The 20,241-nt window shown below is 43.6% G+C and overlaps 2 pseudogenes; one reads left to right on the top strand and one right to left on the bottom strand.

Annotated features, from left to right (window-relative positions):
- Positions 1 to 2,101: 2,101 nt before the first annotated feature.
- On the bottom strand, positions 2,102 to 2,940 carry LOC142426800 (nucleophosmin pseudogene; annotated as a pseudogene).
- Positions 2,941 to 18,669: 15,729 nt separating this feature from the next.
- LOC142426437 (small ribosomal subunit protein eS1-like) lies at positions 18,670 to 19,995 on the top strand (annotated as a pseudogene).
- Positions 19,996 to 20,241: the final 246 nt, after the last annotated feature.

Genomic DNA, 20,241 nt, shown 5'->3' with positions numbered 1-20,241 from the left:
TAGATGGATGTTACCATGGATGGCTTGCACAACAAGCAAGGTAAGCATGGCCTCCTTTGTGCTGACTTCCTTGTCCTGTGGGACATTTCCACGTGGCTTCTGCCCCAGCGGTGATGAAAGTCAAGCAAAACTCTTCATGACAGATTAGCAAGTCAGCCAGGTTGACTTTGCTTCCTGGGAATCCTGTTCCTGTCAGGAGTCGTCGATTTGAAACGAGGCATTGCTTCTGTAGAAAGATATTATGAGCTGAGAGAGTCCGCTGCCAGCTATATTTTAAAGCAGAATCTTTGAGATGGAGAAAAATTTCACTAACGATTGGTACATGTAAGAAAACTTATAATGCCTTGTTTACTGAATAATCAGATACAGGGTGGAGCCTAGCATTAGGGTACAACAGCAGTTAGCCAAGATCAGGAATATTTAAAGAAAGTTTCATTAAAAACTCATGGAATGAGAGAAATCAAGAGAAAGTAATATCACTCAAGTACCAGCCTTACAAAAGGCTGCTTATTCATACTTTACTCTATTTGGGCATACCGAAATCTTCTGGGCATCTTTCTCAGTCTCCTGTCAGATGCTCTCCTCTGTAGCCGTTTGACCGGGGAAGTGGACTGCCAAGTCCTGAGGGGAATCTTTCCCACTGACTGGCTCTTTCCTCAGTACTTTAATCTCCTACACTAGCCAAACTAATGCTTCAGATCCTGAGATACCTCCTGAACTTCCAGTGTTTTACTGAACCTCAGGATCCATCTTGATGAGACCCAGATCTCATGGCAATTGGGTCATTTCTACAATGCCCCTTGAAGATTCTACTCTTTTGGGGAGTGGGGGATGGGAGGGGTTATTTTATTTTATTTTAACTTATTTTATTGGGAGCTCATACAACTCTTATAACAATCCATATATATATTATGTCAAGCATATTTGTACATTTGTTGCCATCATCATGCTCAAACATTTGCTTTCTGCTTGAGCCCTTGGTATCAGCAACTCATTTTTCTTTCTTTTTTTAAAAAATATTTTATTAGGGGCTCATAAAACTCATCACAATCCATAAATACATCAATTGTATAAAGCATATTTGTAAATTCATTGCCCTCATCATTCTAAAAAAATTTGCTCTCCACATAAGCCCCTGGCATCAGTTCCTCATTTTTACCCTCCCTTCCCATTCCCCCCTCCCTCAGGAACCCTTGATAATTTATAAATTCTTATTTTGTCATATCTTGCACTGTCCAACATCTCCCTTCACCCACTTTTCTGCTGTCCATCTCCCAGGGAGGAGGTTATATGTAGATCCTTGTAATCGGTTACCCCTTCCCAACCCACCCTCCCTCCACCCTCCTAGTATCACCACCTACACTACTGGTCCTGAAGGGATTATCTGCCCTGGATTCCCTGTGTTTCCAGTTCCTGTCTGTACCAGTGTACATCCTCTGGTCTAGCCAGATTTGTAAGGTAGAATTGGGATCATGATAGTGGGGGGAGGAAGCATTTATGAACTAGAGGAAACTTCTGTTTCATCGTTGCTACATTGCACCCTGACTGGCTCATCTCCTCTCCGAGACCCTTCTGTAAGGGTCCTATCATAACCAGTGGCCTACAAATGGGCTTTGGGTCTCCACCCCACACTCCCCCTCATTCACTATGATATGATTTTTTTTTCTGATGATGCCTGATCCCTGATCCCTTTGACACCTTTGTTGCTTCTGAGCTACATGGTCGCTTATTTGCCTTCAAGACTTTAAAACCCCAGACACTATATCTTTTTTTTTACTTTATTAAAATACTGAGTTTTATTTCACATGTATATTTTTGTCTCCCCACCATTTCCATTTGTCTGACACTGCTCCTACTCTGTCCTATCATAACCTTCCATTCAGACTGAGAACCCAGCAGACAGTAGAGTGCCATCTTCACAAACTAACCAGGCATTCAGACAACACATTCTTGGTAAAGGAACCTGGACGACACTTATCAGACACGGCAAGGAAAGTTCTCACTCTGCATTATAAAAAAGGACGGCCAGATAGCAACAGAAATGAAACAAGATGGAAAATTTTAACAAACTGTTCAAACTATTTTCTTAAAGAGACTTCCTCTACGGCCAGAGATCTTGAATAGCCTCCTGGTCAGTCATCCGGAAGCAATTCTTCACATCATTGATGAATTTGGCTTCCACTGTAGGAAGAGAACCACCCTTTTCTATACTTGCTTGCATTTTTGCTTTAATGTCTTTTACAGAACTAGGGCCTTTCAGTGTTTGGGGAGTTTTTTCCTGTTTTTTGAAGGATTTTTCACCTTTGCATCTTGGTGTTGATGGTTTTGAGTCTTTTGCATTCTGGTTTGATTTTTGTGCATTTTGGGCTGGAGAATCCCGTATAGATTTCTTCACTGGAGCATTTTCTTCAGTTTCATCATCATCAAAATCATCCTCATCTTCATCATCATCTTCTTCTTCCTCATCAGCAGCAAGTTTTACCTTTTTCTGTGGAACCTTGTTCCCGCTTGTAGGGGAAGGACACTTTCCTGATCTACTTAAAAGTTTCACATCCTCCTCCTCCTCTTCATCCTCTGACTCTGCATCTTCTTCCACAGCTACTAAATGCTGTCCACTAATGTGCACAGGCCCTGAGCCACACTTCAACCGTAAGACCACTGGCGGTGTAATTTCAAAGCCCCCAAGAGAGCCCGTTGGCTGTACAGACGTTTTCAAAGTGGCCAGTGTTACTTTAATTGGGCTGCCTTCACAATTCATTGCTTCTGCTTCAACAATATGTAATTCATCCTTTGTACCAGCACCTAATCTGACCGTTCTTAAAGATAATTGGTGCTCATTTTCATCATTATCCACTTTACAGTAATAATCTTTATCAGCTTTTAGTTCACAACCAAAAGGATCATGTTGGGGCTCATGTCCATATTCATCAAATCTTCCATGGGATGGTGACACGCACTTTGGTGAGAGAGACAGAAAACGGAAGTAGATCACTGCCATCGCTATACACGGCAACGCAGGACAGAATCACACCACGATGCTGTATCTTTTGATAGGAGGCGCCATCAGCTTTCTTCACCACATTTGCTTATGGACCCATTCGTCTTCAGCGATCATATCAGGGAGGTGAGCACATAATGATATGAGTTTTTTTTCTTTGATGCCTGGTAACTGATCCCTTTGGCACCTCGTGATCACACAGGCTGGTGTGCGTCTTCCATGTGGGCTTTGTTGCTTCTGAGCTAGATGGCCGCTTGCTTACCTTCAAGCATTTAAGACCCCAGATGCTATATCTTTTGCTAGCCAGGCACCATCAGCTTTCTTCACATTTGCTTATGCACCCACTTTGTCTTCAGCGATTGTGTCGGGACGGTGAGCATCATGGAATGCCAGTTTAATAGAACAAAGTGTTCTTGCATGGAGGGAGTACTTAAGTGGAGGCCCAATATCCATCTACTACCTTAATACTAAACCTATGACTATATGCACATAGATCTATTTTCCTATCCTCATATAAATATATTTACATTTGCAAATGACTTTATTTAGACCTCTATAAATGCCTTTGGCTCCTAGCTCTTTCCTCTATTTCCTTTTACTTTCCTCTTGTCCCACTATCATGCTCAGCCTTCATTTGGGTTTCAGTAATTCCTCTTGGTTCCATTACCCTTGATCATGCCCTACCATGCCTCCTACACTCTCCTCACCACCCATTTGGATCACTTGTTGTTCCTTTGTCCCTGGGTTTAACACCACTACCTTTCCTCCCACCTCCCCCTCTCCCATGCCCCTGGCAACTGTCAGTCCCATTGTTTTCTCCTCCAGATTGTTCATCCAGCCTATCTTATTTAGACAGATCTGTGGAGATAATAACATGAACAAAAACAAGACAGAACAAAACCAAGCAACAAAATAAAACAAAACAACAACAAACCAATGACCAAAATAACAAGAAAGAAAAGCTTGTAGTAAGTTCAAGGACTATTTTTTGGCCTTTTGGAGTGTTTTCTAGTCCAGTCTGTTAGGGCACCAAGCCCTGGCCCCAAAGTCTATTTTTGGTATTCCCTGGGGACTGCGTTGCTCTGTTCCCTTGCTGTTGTGTTGCACGTCCTTAGTGTTTTGCCTCAGTGTGGTGGGATCAGATAGGGCGGAATTCCCACACTGTGTCTCTAGTGTTGTCTCCTGTAGGGCTATGGGTCAGTGAGGGATGCCGTGGGGCCGGCCATATGATCTTCTCTGTGAACTGGCTGCTCTGAGCGGGAATATCATGCTCAATGCTTTTGCTTTGTGGGCCAGGATGCGCTCCACTCTCTCTTCTTCTCCCTTCATTTGCTCCCTTGTGCTCTGATCAGTTCTTCATTTTTCCTCTCCCTCCCCCACCCTTCCTCCCTTCCTCATGAACCCATGATAATTTATAAATTATTACTATATTCTCATGTTTTACACTGTCTGATATCTCCCTTCACCCACTTTTCTGTTGTCTCTCCCCGAGAGGGGGGTGGGTAATCCCTGTGATCGGTTACTCCTTTCTCCCCCACCTTCCCCTAACCCTCCTGGTATTGCTGCTCTCATTATTAGTCCTGAGGGGTTCATCTGTCCTGGATTCCCTGTTTTTCCAGCTCCTATCTGTATGAGTGTACATCCTCTGGTCTAGATGGACTTGTGAGGAAGAATTGGGATCATGATAGTGGGGGGAGGGAAGCATTACTTTTTACTTCTATAACTGGCTCACGCACCAGCTAAGCTGACTCCATTAATGATTAGTGATTCCATTAATCCAATGGCATTAACCATGAGGTATAGTACCAACCCCTGAACAAAATCAAGGCCCTGCATCCCAAGGTTGAAGAAAGAGAAGACTAGGAGAAGAAAAGAAACAGAAAATTTGAAGTTCAGATACATCTCCATGTGGAGGTGTCACTTCATGGTCAGCTTAACACCGCATGTGTTGATATCAGGAAACTACTTTTATGATGTGTCGAGTAAGTACAAGAGCATCTCTTTTCCTTGTTTCCCTGTGAGATTGAGAGCTACCTTACCTAGTTACCTGTCCTATTTGTATATCTTAGTTCTCACCTGTGTCCCAGGTCAATCTGGTTGCTGGGCAGATGATTGCTACAAGAGTACCATGGAATGGATCCAGCAGCCTCAGGCTCGGCGATGTGGCAAGGTCTGAATTCTTTTCCAAAAGTGGAAAAGGTTAACGTGACCTCAAACCAGAGCTCCTCTGTTCTTTACCGGATATACACGACATTTTTTTAGGACTAAAGAAGGAGAATTTAATGAAATATACTTGAGTCACTCAGTGCTTATTACAGACACTCAGCAAGTCTTTCAGGTCAATGGATGAGACCAAGCGCTTGCCAAACAGAAGGGTCCTTGTCAACCAATGGAACAAAAAGAGAAGGAGGGGGAGGAAAGAGGGTAAGTTATTTTAAGATGAGACATGAACCACATCCTCCAACCTAGAATGGCTTAAAAACAGGCCTTTCTCCACCTTTCTTCTTGCCCAAGAATTCGGGGCCTCATAACATGTTCACAGACGACTGATGTCACACATGAAACCTCTTTCTAACAGCTGTACACCAGGAGCATAAGGAAGGTTCACTCCGCAGCCGTCCCCGAGTATTACTAGCATGGCTCCTGTGTCCCTCACTTTTGACATCCGCCTCTCACCCTGCACTGTATGTTAATACTAAACGCTTGGATTCACAGCCTTGATTTCACAGACCAGCAAATACAAAACAGCAGCTGGATAGTGCATGGGCCTAAAACTCGGTTACGCCTCTTTGCCTTCTTGCCTCAGTCCATAGTAGAATTATAAGTCAGGCACATGTGTGTTCCAGGGACCAGCGTGGTCTGAGAAAACACCGCCTTCCCCGCGTTCTATGAGACACACCTGTGCCTTGTTTCAGTTCAAGCTCTCCAAGAGTGTGTATTCTACCAGATGAGGGTTGAATTGGGGCATGATGTACTGCACCCTGTTTCCATCATTACACAACTGCTCAGGTGATTTGAAAACAAGCCGCCTCTCTAAAAAGGGACAAGACCACGGAATCCAGGCCTGCTGCCACAGGCAAAGAGCGGAAATTGCTGAAGTGACACAAGACAAGGGTGCTTATTGTAGCCCTAATAACTTACTTTGGGCATATCAAGCATTTGATTTTCCCAGGACTCCCTCTGAACTTCCCAATGCTCTCTTTTTTTTTTTGGAAAAGGATACATTTTATTAAAAATCAATTTGCATTCTATTATATTTTATCCCATATATCTTTAGTTGCTTCTAAAAGCTGTATTTCTTTATTGATTATTCTAGGCCTGTAATTAAGACACATATTAAAATCTACATGACAAGCCTGTTGAACTACGTTCTAAATCTAACAGCCAAAATGGAAATCACTAGAGTAACTCAACTGGTAATATCAGCAAGTGTGGAGGTGGGGAGGGGGGCGGCATGAACTAACTGTTCCCATCTCTGTTTCCCAGTCCCTTCAGTCACACAACCCCTTCCTGCAGCCTGTCATTGACAACGCTGCCTGTCTATTTATTTACCAGGGTTCATTTTGAGGTCGTTTAAGATTCCTTGGTTTAGAAGCGAGTAATTTACTGTTTTAAGGAGAAATTTTTTAAACCAAACCCAAGAACTTGACTGGGGCTTGGGGTAAGGCGTTCTCTCTTCCATCTAGCAACTTGCCCCAAGTGCGCCTCAACTCAGGCCCACCGAATTCCATTGTCCAGGGCCCGTTCTCCCTGGTTCCTGAATTTCTTCGTACTCTTTGGAAACTGAGTCATACATTCCTCTTTCCTCGAGCCATCTAGCCCCACGTTATCCCCCCCCCCCCCGCACCTCTAAAATCCAAGGCGGTTCTAGGCTTGCCTGGGAACCATCTCAGTAGTTGCCTCCTCCCGTGCAGACAGGCAGTGCATCTAACCCAGGAGCCACTCGACAACGTGCACCATCATATGCACAGACCCATGAAGTTCTCACCAACATATGAACGGACCCATCACCAAGCCACCAGCATCTCCGAGCCTCTTCTGGGGGGCATCAGACCGCGAACCCAGCCCTCGGAACCCACCCATCCCTCGGCCTCCCTGTCGGGGTTCCAGGGCCCCTGCCTCCAGAATCCTCTTCCATCCTCTGACCCCAGCCCTCGCCTGCCCAGGTTTTCCACTTCCACCACCCCAGCCCCCTGGAGGATGGGCCCACAGTGCTGGGCCCACCGACTCTTACCTTTTTCCCCTTCTTGCCCTCCTCCTCCATGTCCCCCACATGTGGCCCCTCACACCCCACCTGGCTTGCCCCTCAGAGCCCAGCCACCGCCAGCGGTGGCTACATGCTCACCCCTGCCCCCATGGCATGACCCGCCCAGCCCTGCCCCTGGCACGCCAGAGCCCCCAATGCTCTTACCACAAGATTCCTCAGGTAAAGCCAGGCTCAAGGCTTTAGTCTTTGATTAACCCCCAGAACATGCTCACAGGGTCAACAATTATAGTAGGTGACTTCAATACACTGCTCTTTGAGAAATACAGATCACATGGAAAGAAACTCAACAAGGAGGCTAGAGATCTAAGCACTACAATTAGACAATTTGATCTGGTATATATTTACAGAGCTCTTCACCCAAATACAAAAAAGTTCACATTCTTTTCAAGCCCACATGGCACATATTCAAAGATAGACCACATGCTGGGGCATAAGGCGAATCTACACAAATTTAAGCACATTGATATCATACAGACCTCTCTTTCTGACCACTGTGCCATAAGGCTGGAAATCAACAAAAGGAAATTGAACAAAGCAAAATCAAACAATTGGAGGATGAATAACTCTCTATTGCAAAAGAAGTGTGTACTGGCCCAGATCAGAGAAAAAATTAGAAAAATTCTAGCAACCAACGCGAATGAGAACACAATGTACCAAAACTTATGAGACAGAGCAAAGGCGGTTATAGAGGAAGTTTCATAGCAATACATGCACGCATGAAAAAGGAAGAAAGACTTATGATTGATATGCTGGCACAAAATATCAACTAAATATCAACAGAATAGCAACTAGAGCATAGTCAGCAGGATAATCCTGCTAATAGCAAAAGAAAATAAATAATAAAAATCAAGGCTGAGATTCAGAAGAGGAAAAATAAGAAAACTGTGGGAAAAAATGTAGCTAAGAGTTGGTTTTTTGAAAGGATAAACAGAATTGATAGACCTCTGGCCAAACTAACCAAAGAAAGGAACAAATTTAAATAGCAAGGTGGTGGGTAAAAGAGGGGACATTACAACAGACCCTAATGAAATTCAAAGGATAATTACACAGTACTTGGAAAACATGGACAAATTCTTAGAAAAACAATCCCTCCCTAGACTATCCCCAATGGATACCAAGAAACTCAACAAACCCACAGGAATAAAAGAAATAGACAAGGTTATCCAGGAATTACCAACAAAAATCCCCTGGACCAGATGGCTTCACTGGAGAATTCTACCAAGCATGCAGAGAAGAACTAACACCAATGCTACACAAACTCTTCCAGAACACAGAAAAAGACGGCAAACTCCCAAACTCCTTTAATGAAGCTAGTATAACTCTGATACCAAAACCGGGTAGGGATCCCACAAGAATCGAGACCTATTGACTAATATCCCTAAAGAACATCGATGAAAAAATCCTTAACAAAATACTGGTCAATAGACTACAAAGGTATATAAAACAAATCATTCACCATGACCAAGTGGTATTCGTACCAGGGATGCAGGGATGGTTCAACATATGAAAGACCATTAGTGTCATTTACCACATTGACATGAAAAACAATAAGAACCACATGATAATATTGATAGATGCGGAAAAAGCATTCAACCACATCCAAACCAATTCCTGTTTAAGAGACTAAAGAAGACAGGAATGGAAGGAAATTTCCTCAGGATAATACAAGCTATATATGAAAAACCAACAGTCAATGTGAGAATGGAGAAAAGACAAACACAATTCCACTGAAAAGGGTACCAGACAAGGATGTTCCTTGTCACCACTCTTTTGTTTTTTTAACAATTTATTAGGGGCTCATACAACTCTTATCACAATCCATACATATACATACATCAATTGTATAAAGCACATCCATACATTCCCTGCCCCAATCATTCTCAAAGCATTTGCTCTCCACTTAAGCCCCTTGCATCAGGTCCTCTTTTTTTTTCCCTCCCTCCCCTTTCCCCCCTCCCTCATGTGCCCTTGGTAATTTATACATCGTTATTTTGTCATATCTTGCCCTATCTGGAGTCTCCCTTCCCCCCCTTCTCTGCTGTCCCTCTCCCAGGGAAGAGGTCACATGTGGATCCTTGTAATCAGTTCCCCCTTTCCAACCCACTCACCTTCCACTCTCCCAGCATCGCCCCTCACACCCTTGGTCCTGAAGGTATCATCCACCCTGGATTCCCTGTGCCTCCAGCCCTCATATGTACCAGTGTACACCCTCTGCCCCATCCAGCCCTGCAAGGTAGACTTCGGATCATGGTAGTTGGGGGGAGGAAGTATCCAGGATCTGGGGGAAAGCTGCGTTCTTCATCGGTACTACCGCGCACCCTAATTAACCCATCTCCTCTCCTAAACCCCTCTATGAGGGGATCTCCATTGGCCGACACTTGGACTTTGGGTCTGCACTCTGCACTTCCCCCTTCATTTAATATGGTATATATATATATATATATATATACATACATACACATATGCATATATATACATATACACATACATACACACACACATATATCTTTTTTTTTTTGCATGATGCTTTATACCTGGTCCCTTGGCACCTCATGATCGCACTGGCTGGTGTGCTTCTTCCACGTGGGCTTTTTTGCTTCTGAGCTAGATGGTCGCTTGTTCACCTTCAAGCCTTTAAGACCCCAGCCTTGTCACCACTCTTATTTAACATCCTGCTGGAGGTTTTAGCTAACAGCATAAGGCAAAAAAAGAGACAGCAAAGGTATTCACCTGAGTAAGGTAGAGGTAAAACTATTGTTATTTGCAGATGATATGATTTTATATATGGAAAATCCCAAAAGCTCCACAAAATGAATACTGGAACCAATAGTGGATTATGGCAGAGTGGCAGTATACAAGATCAACAAACAGAAGTCAATTGGACTGCCATACACATTGGATAAGACCATAAAAGAGCAGATTAAAAAGTCGGTACCCTTCACAGTAGCCAAGCACAAGTTGAAATATCTAGGGATACACCTGGCTAAAAGAACAAAAGATCCATGTGAGGAAAACTACAGAACACTATTACAAGAAACCAAGAGTGACCTCAACAAATGGAAGAATATCCCATGCTCGTGGATTGGAAGACTCAATAGAGTCAAGATGTCAGTTCTGCCCAAGGCACTATATAAGTTTAATGCAATTCCGATACAATTACCCTCATCTTTCTTCAAAGAAATGGAAAAGCGGATTACCAACTTCATATGAAGAGAAAAGAAGCCCTGAATTAGCAGAAAACTCCTCAAGAAGAAGGACACAGTAGGGGAGCTTTCTTTACCAGACTTTACCAGCCACAGTGGTCAAAACTACATGGTATTGTTATAATGACAGATCTCAGATCAATGGAAAAGAACTGAAAACCCAGAAATAAAATAATCAGCATACAACTGATTATTGATAAGGGCCAAAAAAATATCAAATGGGAAGCAGATGCCCTCTTCAAAAAGTGGTGCTGGAAAAAAATGGATATCTAGCTGCAGAAAAATGAGGCAAGACCCTTATCTCACTTCATGCACAAGATAAACTCAAGGTGGACCACAGACCTCCAGGTAAAATGCCAAACCATTAGGGCCATAAGTGAGGGAATTGGGACAAACCTGAGAACTTTGACACAGGGAGTATACAGACTATCAGAAATAGGGAAGGACACAAATACACATGAGTTACAAATTGACAAATGGGATATACTGAAGATAAAACACCTGTGTAGATCGAAAGAATTCACCAAGAGAGTAATCAGAGAGCCCACCAACTGAGAAAACATCTTTAGCAATGACACATCAGACAAAGGCCTTATTACTAAAATCCAGAAAACTCTGCTAGCATCCAAAAAGAAAAAAAATGAATTGCCCACTGAGGAGGTGGGCAAAAGACCTGAACCAAAGTTTCACAAGGGCAGAAATCCGAATGTCCAATAAACATATGAGAAAATGTTCGTGATCATTAGTCATACGAGAAATGCAAATTAAAACAACAATGAGATAACACCTAACACTCTCAAAGATAGTCCCATTGAAAAACTCAGAAAGCAACAAGTGTTGGAGGGGCTGTGGTGAGATAGGAACTCTCCTCCACTGCTGGTGGACCTTTGGTTATGTACAGCTATTGTGGAAATCAATTTGGTGATATCTAAAAAAGATAGAAATTGAGCTGCCATAAGAACCAGCAATCCCCCTACTGGGCATAAACCCAGAAGAGGCAAGAAACAAACCATGGCCAGATACCTTTACTCCAATGTTCATTGCAGCACAGTTCACAACCGCAAGGAATTGAAAACAACCCAAATCTCCATCAACAGATTAATGGATTAAAATACTGTGGTACATACATGCAATGGAATACTATGCATCCCTAAAAAGCAGTGATGAACGCATGAAGCACACTGCCACATGGAAATAACTGGAGGAAATTATGCTAAGCAAAGTAAGCCAAGCACAAAAAGATAAATACAACATGAGGTAAGCTTTAAAAAATGCAAAGGGGCATAGGGAAGAAATTACTGTATACAAACATTCCTAGGGTGAGGTCCAGGTAGTATGGAAGGTGACAGACCAAATCCAGGGATACATATGGTAGCCAACTAAAAGGGAGAGGGGAAAAAGAAAAAAAAAGACATGGGTAGCGAGGAAAGAGGGCACTAACCCACCCAAGGGGAGGGTATTGTTTATATCTCCACATGGAAAGAAGGACCAGACTTCGACCTGGTGCTCCAAGATATGAATGCAACATACCAGCATGAAGCAGTGAACCAGTGGAGAGGTCTGAGGGGCAGGCCCCAAACCCAACTACATGGACCCCACCCCACTCCCACCCACCCCAGAAGAATTTACATCAGAGGACAGCACTGAAACTACAATTCAGGGAGAGGGACATGTCTGATCAGAGCACACAGGAGCAAATGAAGGGGGAGGAAGAGAGAGTGGAGCATATCCTGGCCCACCAAGCCCCTGAGGACGATATTCCTGCTCAGAGCATCCAATGCACAGAGAGGACCAGAAGGTTGTCCCCACTACCGAGAGGAATTACTGAAACCCAAAAGAAGGCTGAACATGATAGTAGGACAAGAGGAAAGTAAAAGGAAATAGAGGAAAGAACTAGAGGCAAAGCAACTTATAGAGGTCTAAATCCAGGCATGTACATATGTAAATATATTTATGTATGACAATGGAGAAATAGATCTATGTGCATATATTTATAGGCTTAGTATTAAGGTAGCAGATGGACATTGGGCTTCTACTCAAATACTCCCTCAATGCACAAACACTTTTTTCTATTAAACTGGCATTCCATGATGCTCACTGTCCCAACACAATCACTGAAGACAAAACGGGTACATCAGCAAATGTGGTGAAGAAAGCTGATGGTGCCCAGCTATCGAAAGATATAGAATCTGGGGTCTTAAAAACTTGAGGGTAAACAAGCAGCCATCTAGCTGAGAAGCAACAATGTCCACATAGAAGAAGCACAGAAGCCTGTGTGATCATGAGGTGTCGATGGGATCAGGTATCAGACATCAAAGACCCAAAACAAAAAATCATATCATTGTGAATGAGTGGAAGTGAGGAGTGGAGACCCAAAGCTTATCTGTAGATAATTGGACATCCCCTTACAGAAGGCTCACAAGGAAGAGACGAGCCAGTCAGGGTGCAATATAGCACCAATGAAACATACAACTTTCCTCTAGTTCTTTAATGCTCCCCCGACCCATCATAACCTCAATTCTACTTTACAAATCTGACAAGACCAGAGCATGTACACTGCTACAAATAAGACCTCACAACACAGGGAATCCAGGACAGATAAACCCTTCAGGACCAGCAATGAAAATAGAGACACCAAGAGGGTAAAAGGAAGGTGGGGTGGAGAGAGAGGGAACTGATCACAATGATCTATATGTAACCCTTTCCTAGGGGGATGGACAACAGAAAAGTGGGTGAAGGGAGACAGCAGTTGGTGTAAGACATGGCAGGGGGAAATGTATAAATTATGAAGGGTTAATGAAGCAGGCAGGGAGAGTGGGGGAGGGAGGGAAAAAAATAAGGAGCTGATACCAAGGGCTCAAGTAGAAAGAAAATGTTTTGAGAATGATGATAGCAACAAATGCACAAATGTGCTTGACACAATAGATGTATAAGAGTTGTAAGAGTCCCTAATAAAATTATTTTAAAAATTTTTCCACACTAATTTTTTTCTTACATTCAATATTTAAATTTAGCCACATTTACTGATATTTTTTGAGGGGGGATCTCCATTTCTCCTTTCATCCTCCTTCTGATTTGTTGGATCCAAAATCTTGTAACTCTAATAGTTCTCAACCAGGACCTCATGATTGGTAAACACTTGTGTGTCTTATCTGAAAACAACTTTATCTCATTCAAGTAATCTTGTTAGTTGGGTAGTGATTTCTGGGTTGACTTATTTTCTTTGACTGTACTAGGCCATTGTTCATATTTTTATGTAAAAGAAAATCTGCTCTCATTGTTTAAATGGTAAGTCTCTAGAATCAGACTGGGCCCAATCGGATTCCACCAAGAAACACAATCTTTCTGTGATCCAGTTCTCCATTCTGTAAAATCCGAAGGACACTACACTGGGTTATTTAAAGAGTCATAGACTAAGAGAGCCAGAGACATGAGATGTGTTTAACAATTGCTATCTGCTGTTGAGTTCCAGTTGGCATAAGTGGACTTTTCCCTCTCATTATTTTTGAGATTTTCTTCTTTGCATGGCATCATTGCCACCATGATGGCAAGCCTTTTAAATATTTCAAAGAATTTTTTTTAAGTTTTAGAGTGAAGGAGATTTGTAAGGATGTAGGTAGGTGGAGTACCTGTGATCAGAGATTCATATCCTCATTGTCTTTAAATATGACATATTGTTGTTCTCAAAAATCCTTCAGCCATTCACATCATAGCCCCTTCTTCATGGCTCTTTTCCTCAGGAATCTCCATACTCCTGCCATACAGCTGCAGGATCAGACATTACTTTTCTTCTCCCCTGCCTCTTGCCATTTCTCAACTCAAACTTAACTCAACACACTGACAGTCAGTTTGTGTTAGTCTGGGTTGACTAGAGAAATAAAATCAGGGACACTCATGTATGTGTAAGAGAGAGCTTTATACCATAGAGCAATTGCATGTTGAGAAAACATCCTTGCCCAGTCCAGATCAAGTCCATAAGTCTGATATTAGCCCATATGTCTGATTCTAGTCTATGAATTCCTCTTCAGTCTCATGCAGCACATACAATGATGCAAATTCAGGAATATCACAGGCTGGTGGGTGAAAAGTCTTGTGGAGCCAGTGGCAGTGGTCTCAGCGCTGGCAAGGGTCTCTATGTGGTTCCTCAACTGGAAAGTGAATCAGAGAGTGGAACCATCCTCCAGGGAGAAAGCGTGGAAGTTTCAAATATTCTCATGAGAAGATCATTCTTCCAAGGAGGCATCATCATGCTGTGACCTAATTTAAAGACTAGACTCTACCCCATTCATCAAGTTGACATGAGATTATGTAACTACCACAGAGTGATAGTGGCTCTGTAAGACAGGGTCGAACTGCTCTTGTGAGTTTCTGAGGCTGTAACTGTTTCCCGGAGTAGAAAGCCCCATCTTTCGACTTCTGAGCAGCTGGTGGTTTCAAACTGGTGACATTGCAGATTGCAGCCCAATGCATAACCACCACACCACCAGAGTAATTTCTCTCTCCACTCCTTATCTTACAGGTCTACTTTTGTCTACCCCAAACACATTAAGATGCCTTTGCACACCCAAAACACTTCCTTTTTTCCTATCTCCAACCCCAAACACAAATGAAGCTGTGACAAACATACATGATCATTATATGACATGACAACCTCAGTCATTAATGTCTTCAAGGATCCTTCCTATTGCATGGATTAAACCACTACTCTCCAATCTCTCCCGTAGAGGACCCAAGACTGTTCACTTTTAGTTATGTTTGTTTTAGATAGCTGTTCTTCCTTTATCAGAACAGAGCATGAGGTTCTGAATCATCTGGACCCTATGTCCAAGAGAGTGTGGCCGTGCTCAGTCCGGGGCCAGTCTCACAGCTGCTCCTCTGCTGGAGCCCACTGTGGCTGCTGCCGCCAAACCACCTCCTTGAGGGTCTCCCTCTTTGTTGCTGCCCCGCTACTTTGCGACCCATGATGTTCTTTTCCAAGGATCAGTCTCTGCAGACAACATGTCCAAAGCACAGGAGACCAAGTCTCACCGTCCTTGCCTTTGAAGAACCTTCTGGCTGTCCTTCCCCCAAGACAGAGTTGGCGTCATAACAACACGCAAACCACCACAGACACACAGGTGGTAGCTGCTCGTGAGATGAAGTGGCCAAGAATCAAACCTGGATCACTTGCATAAAAAGCAATAATTCTACCATGTAATGACTAATGTCACGTAGTAATCATGTAAAAGTCCAGAATTGAATCATTCCAGTTCGGTGTCTTTTCTTATAAGCCTGCACTGCAGTGGTGCTGGGCCCCCTCTGAATTCACAAGAGGGCAAGGAGGAACAGCATCAGCATCGGCCCAAGGCCAGTTCTTATAAAGTTGAGGTAAGACATTCCTCCACGCTCTGCCCTTCCTTACCAATTCTCATACCAGTTATCACATCCACAATATGCTCTATTTCTCAGTAGGGTTCCAGAGTTCATTGAAATTGCCACACAGAACTTTAACAGGACTTATAATTACAGGCTTCATTAGGGAAGGTAACAGGTAACGATTCAGCATCCCAAATGCTCAAGACACGGATCTTCAGTCAAGACAGCCTCTTCCCAGCCAGGCCCACACAGTCCTCCCTTTGGCCTTTGGCTCTCAGTCCCCATGACCTCTTGGCCTCTGCTCTGCCTGGACAATATTATAATGCTCTTTTAGCCACTTTGCCATCATCCTCAGCCCGAAGGCCCTCCTCTCTAGCTTTATGTGTCAACAAATCTTTACCTCAGGCTGTGTGTGTGTGCTCCACTCTACAAGCCAGCCTCATGCCCAGAGGCCCTCAGTTTGACGCACTCTGTAGGTCAGGAAGCCCACTGCTCTGTGAAATGTCCTGGCTCGTGGTTCTATTTCTGCCACTTCTCCGATGTCACAGCTTTCTGTTCTTGAATTTAAAAGATTCCATGTGCCAGGATCTTGGGTCCTAAGGATACACTGCATTACAGGTTCTTCTTTCTTGAGGGTGGTGAGATTCCCCATCCCACCCCACTTCCGATCTGGCTATTTTAAATCCAGTGGGATGACAGACTGGCAAATCCCCCTGCTAGAGTTCTAAGTGCTTACAATCACCACCCTGTTAACAATTCTGCACACCTGAATCATATCACATGTCCGCATCTTCCTCCACCTTCTCTTACCCGACCCATCAGGGAAAAGCCATTTTGTGGGAGTTACAAAGACCAGGGCTAGAGGAGCCATATCAAGTAACTCACGGCACCACATGCTCCAAATATTTCTTTCTACTCTACTGTTTTAATACCGAAGTAGATGCTACCCCCAGAGCTGAGTCAGGAGGGAATGTGAGCAACTCTGAACCACTTCCAAAGAACATGCGGGTGTAGGAGGAATCATTTCCACTTAAACGTGTTTAATTGCAGTCTAATTGCTTCCAGAAAAATGCATCGATTTTAAGTGTTCATTTAAATGAACCAATACCTCCGCAAAGATGTCGAACATTTTCATTACCTGAGAAATACCTTTGCTTGCCTTGTCCAGTTAATCTCCCGCCATGGAAGCAAGCACTGTCCTGATTTCTATTTCCATAGATGATGTAAGTTTTCTGCATTGTGACCATACATGTGGACCACACCAGATGAACTGCCCAGGAATACAATCACCTGCTTACACAGTCGAGAAACACAATATTATCAGTCAAAACAAGGCCAAGGACCAGCTTTGGAACAGATTATCGATTGCTCATATGCATCCCCAAGGGGAACTGGAAGAAAATTAAGACACGCCTTTGAGAGAAGCAAATTTAAAGATCATCTCAAACACAGGCTTGGCACATTTCTGAGCACTATGACTGAAGACCGGAGGAGTTGTGGATGACATCGGGATCATCCACAGAGAGACCAATATGTCATTGCAAAGACAGGAGAGAAAGAAGATGTCAGGAAAGCCCCCCAAACTTGCCCCTGAACGTATTATTGTTAGGCGCTGTCGAGGCGGCTCTGACTGACTGACCCCTGTGTTCAAGAGGACAGAACACTGAACATCGAGTCTCCAAAGAGCAAGGAAGAAGTGCTGAAGAACTGGGGAGACGATTTCACAGGGCAGTTCGAGAACACAAAGCGTGTACAGTCATGAAACGTACCAAGACCTGGAGTTAGCAAACCCAATGGGAAGCATATGCTCTGCACTTCTCGGACTGAAAGAAATGAAAATCTCCCCGCCTTTCATTCCCGTGTGTCAGGGTTGTATCATTTCACCATCTGCATTCAACCTGTAGGATGAGCGGATAATCTGAGAAACTGAGTTCATATGAAGAAGCGCTTGGCATCAGAATTAGAGGAAGTCTCGCTAACGAACTGCAACAGACAGATGGCACAACCCTCTTTGCTGAAAGTCAGGAGAGCTCACAGCACTACTGATGGAAGTCAAAGAAGAAAGCCTTCCGTATGGATCTCACTCAATGTACAGAAAACAGGAATCCTCATAACTGGACCAATAAGGAAGGTCATGCCCAATGGAGAAGAAGTGAAGGCTGTCCAGGATTGCAGGTACTTGGATTCCCACTCAGGACCTCTGGAAGCAGCAGAGGGGAAATCGGCCAACATATTGTATTGGGCAAGTCAGCTGCGAAAGATCTTTTTTAAAGTATTAAGGAGCAAAGATGTCACTTTTGAAGATGCCACTCTTTGAAGACTAAGGAGCCCCTGATGACCCAGGCCATGTTCTTTTCAGTGGGTTGTACAATGACTAAAGAAGAGTCCGTGACTTTGACTGCTGGTGTGAGTGAAGACTATTCACTACAGAATGCACACCTAGAAGAATGAACAGATTGTGTTGCTCCTTCCAAAACCAAGGCGCCAAACTCCTGACCATCAAGTTAGTTCCAACTTCATCGTGACTCTATGGGCCAAAGTCGAACTGCCCCTTTTGAGTTTATAAGGATGTCAATATTTATGAGAACAGAAAACCTCTTCTTTCGCCTGCAGCACAGCTGGTGGTTTTAGACTACTGACCTTGAGGCTATCAGCCCGACGTGTAAGCCATTACACCACCAGGGAGCCTTCTTAGATGGTGAGAATTCATCTCACATACTTTGTGTGTGTGTGTGTGTGTGTGTGTGTGTGTGTGTGTGTTAGCCTGGACTGACTAGAGAAACAAATTCGTAGACACTTATATGTGTATGAAAAAGAGCTTTCCCTTATGGCTCTTTCACGGCACCATGGCGGTCAGCAAGACCAAGAGCCTTACAAAAGGTGGCCAAAAAGGAGTGAGGCAGTTAGTTTATTGTGCCAACCTGGCTGATAAACACATGTGGGGTTAATTGAAGGATGAGGAATAAATGGCTCAGTGAGCCTCACCTTTCTAGTTCTCAGGTCTATTACTTTCTGATGGTCGGGCCAGGGTGCAGCTGCCTTAGCCAGTTCCCTGCTTCAGCTGGCAAGGTTCACTTCCTACAAGACATCCCTGAGGAGAAGCCACATGGACCTACCCTGATGCAGCCATGGGTGCTGGATCACCCGTGTAGAGACCCGTCAGCAGTGACATGCTTACACATTCACTGACTCGGCTTTCATCCTGCAGTTGGCATCATTACATGTGTTTTGTGAGGTGGAGGAAGACTTTGTGGATTGCTGTCGGACATATGGGTTAATGGGTTAGTGTTGGACTTGCGGGCTTGGGCAGCACTGGGTTGGGATGTTTTCTTGATGTGCACTTAACCTTTAAACTCTCTCTTCTACCTGAGTTTCTGTAGACTTGTTTCTCTAAAGTACCCAGACTAACACAAGGCCTTAAGAAGAAAGTGGTCAATCCATTTTCTAAGAAAGATTGGTATGATGTGAAGGCACCCGCTATGTTCAGTGTAAGAAATATTCGGAAAACACTAGTCACCAGGACTCAAGGAACCACAATTGCATCTGATGGCCTCCAGGGTCGAGTTTTGAAGTGGGCCTTGCTGATCTGCAAAATGATGAAGTTGCCTTTAGAAAATTCAAGCTAATTACTGAGGACATTCAGGGCAAACACTGCCTGACAACTCCCCTGGTGTGGATCTTACTCGGAACAAGGTGCGCTCCACAGTCCAAAAATGGCAGACCGTGATGGAGGCTCATGTTGATGTCAAGACTACCGATGGGTGTATGCTGCGTCTGTTCTGTGTTGGCTTTACTAAAAAAAAAAAACAAACCCGCAATAATCAGATTCGGAAGACTTTTGTGCTCAGCACCAGCAGGTCCACCAAATCAGAAAGAAAATTATGGAAATCCTGACCCGAGAGGTGCAGACAAGTAACTTGAAAGAAGTGGTCAATATATGGACTCCAGACAGCATTGGGAAAGACACAGAAAAGGCTCACAGGTCTCTTTTTCCTCTCCATGATGTGTTTGTCAGAAAGGTAAGGATGCTGAAGAAGCCCAAGTTTGACTTGGGAAGACTCGTGGAGCTTCAAGGTGAAGGTGGAAGTTCTGGAGAAACTACTGGAGATGAGACAGGTGCAAACGTGGAACGAGATGATGGCTATGGGCCACCAGTTCAAGAATCTGTTTAAAATTCAGACTTAATGTTGACAAATAAAAGGTCTTATTGTAAAAAAAAAAGAACTTTATATACAAGAGCAATTGAATATTGAGAAAACATCCCAGCCCAGTCCAGATTAAGTCCATATATCTGATATTAGCCCATAAGTCTGATACCAATCTATAAATTCCACTTCAGACTCAGGAAACACATGCAATGATGCTGAATGCAGGAAGATCACAGGTCAGTGGGGAGAAAGTCTTGTGGACCAAGTGGT

Source organism: Tenrec ecaudatus, chromosome 14 (genome assembly GCF_050624435.1).
Source record: "Tenrec ecaudatus isolate mTenEca1 chromosome 14, mTenEca1.hap1, whole genome shotgun sequence".
Classification (NCBI taxonomy): Eukaryota; Metazoa; Chordata; class Mammalia; order Afrosoricida; family Tenrecidae; genus Tenrec; species Tenrec ecaudatus.
Note: the sequence above shows the minus strand (reverse complement) of the source record. Positions and strands in the feature narration are given on the sequence as shown.